This window comes from Rhinopithecus bieti, unplaced genomic scaffold, assembly GCF_001698545.2.
Source record: "Rhinopithecus bieti isolate Rb0 unplaced genomic scaffold, ASM169854v2 scaffold_10132, whole genome shotgun sequence".
In the NCBI taxonomy this organism is placed as follows: Eukaryota; Metazoa; Chordata; class Mammalia; order Primates; family Cercopithecidae; genus Rhinopithecus; species Rhinopithecus bieti.
Genome location: NW_016806330.1, coordinates 332,407 through 334,950, shown reverse-complemented (window position 1 = coordinate 334,950; position 2,544 = coordinate 332,407). Strand labels below are relative to the sequence as shown.

At 34.4% G+C, this 2,544-nt stretch overlaps 1 pseudogene; it reads right to left on the bottom strand.

Moving 5' to 3' along the window:
* Nucleotides 1-1,310: 1,310 nt before the first annotated feature.
* Nucleotides 1,311-1,946, bottom strand: LOC108531890 (cell cycle checkpoint protein RAD1 pseudogene; annotated as a pseudogene).
* Nucleotides 1,947-2,544: the final 598 nt, after the last annotated feature.

Below are 2,544 nucleotides of genomic sequence, written 5' to 3'. Positions count from 1 at the left end.
TCACTGCCCTAAAATCCTCTGTGCTCTGTCTAGTCATCTCTCCCCATAAATCCTGGCAACCACTGATCTTTTTACTGTCTCCATAGGATTGCTGTTTCCGGAATTTCGTATAGTTGAAGTCATACAGTATACAGCCTTTTCAGACTTTCACTTAGTAATCTGCATTTAAGATTCCTCCATAGGTGTTCGTGGCTTGATGGCTCATTTCTTTTTAGCATTAAAAAATATTCCATTGTCTCCATTTATCTCAGTTTATCCATTCATCTACTGAAGAACATGTTAGTTGCTTCCAAGTTTTTGCAATTATGAATAAACCTTCTATAAATATCTGTGTGCATGTTTTTATGTGGACTTAATTTTTCAACTTTGGGTAAATATCAAGGAATGCAATTGCTGTACTGTGTAATAAGATATAATAAGAGTATGTTTAGTCTTGTAAGAAACCACTAACTGATTTTTTTACACATTGATTTGGTCAAGAAATGTTTATGGGCAAACGGAAGGTATCTAATAAGTACTGCATTGAACAGTTTTAAGAATAAGGAGAAAATCTATGACTCTGAAAACTTTTATATCTTGTCCACAGATTTCTTAAAAGATATACTTAAGAAATACATCATATAAAGAATTGTTCAGACTTGTTTAGTGATGCTTCAATTTCAGAACTTTTGTAAAGAAATCACAAGTAAAAGCAAACACCTCAAGGCAATTAAATGCTAATTTTAAAAAATGTATCTCAACAGTGATTTCCAAACTTTAGCATACATCAGAATTTCTTGGGGGAAACTTGTGAAAATGCAGATTTTAGGCCTCACCCGCAGCATTTCTGACAAGTTCCTGGGTGATTCTGATGCTGTTGGTCTTGGCACAACACTTAGAGAACCACTGCTTTAATATCTAATCTCTGGCATTTAAACTAATAAGCAATGTCCATATGGCTTTGCATTTTCTAATAGTAAATAAACAAAAGAACAGTTCTGATATGTCTTCAACAACAACTTTAAATCTTTAGACTCTTGAAATGTTCTACTTAAATAGAATAGAACCTATAACTTATTCATCTTGGCTCACAATGATTCCCATGAGTTCAAAAGAACCACAGGACAGTCTAATACCAGATAATCTATGACTTCATGAAAGCATTTGTTCACAAAATACATAGCTATTAGGGTACAGGGACCTTGCTTTTATCTTCTCCATGCATCTTCTCTATAGAAAATTCAATAAGAAATTATGAAGATTTTTATACTCAGAATGAGAACTCAACTTACCATGAATGTACACGTAAACATCACAATGAACCATCATACTCAAGCCTCAGATTCAGGAACTTCTTAATCAGGGCAACAGTAATATTCCACAAAACATATTTGCCCCTATTCATTCTAATCACATACTATAATGAAAGAAATCCTGTTTTTTGTGTGAATAAAACACCTTGCAAGATAGGACTAATGCCTTTGTAAAGGGTATCAGCAAAGAAATCAAATCTGTTGACCTGGGTCTGATTACAATGAAATGCTTGCATCAAATAAAAATCTTTGGAAGTAAAGTTGCAAACTTTCTAAATTTCCAAAAGTAGATAACCTGAAATAATGCTTGTCAGGAGACATGATAATCTGTAGGACCTCAGTCATCACATCCAATTTGGGAAATGCTTCAGAGCCCCTCTGACTGCAGAATAATTTTATTAATAACATTGGTACTGCAGAAGTCAAAATCCAGAGGCTCCTCAGGCTCTTGAGTATTGATTTTGCAGACTGTCACCATTCCTCCTTCTTCCAAAAATAGCATCTAAGGGTCACCATAACCTTGGTAATACATTCAAAGTGCAGTTAAAATCCCTGGCATAGGATTTGATCCAAAAATAAACAGTCTAAAAGAACAATTAAGTTAATTTTAAAAGTAACAGACTCTTCTTGATATGTAAACTCTTAAAATACTCCAGCCTTTGCAGTGTGACCCAGATGCTAGAGAGCCCTTCCTAGCCAAGTCCCTGGAGAAGTAAGCTCCAGCTCCCTGAAAACAGGAGGAAGTGGAGCAGCTCCTGCCACTCTTAATTTTGTTTTCAATTTCATTGATTTCAGATCTAATTTTTTAAAACTATATTTTCTTATGGTTACTTTGCATTTAATTTACTCTTATTTTCTAGTTTCCTAATATGGGAGCTTAGATGATTGATTTTTAGNCTAAGGGTCACCATAACCTTGGTAATACATTCAAAGTGCAGTTAAAATCCCTGGCATAGGATTTGATCCAAAAATAAACAGTCTAAAAGAACAATTAAGTTAATTTTAAAAGTAACAGACTCTTCTTGATATGTAAACTCTTAAAATACTCCAGCCTTTGCAGTGTGACCCAGATGCTAGAGAGCCCTTCCTAGCCAAGTCCCTGGAGAAGTAAGCTCCAGCTCCCTGAAAACAGGAGGAAGTGGAGCAGCTCCTGCCACTCTTAATTTTTGTTTTCAATTTCATTGATTTCAGATCTAATTTTTTAAAACTATATTTTCTTATGGTTACTTTGCATTTAATTTACTCTTATTTT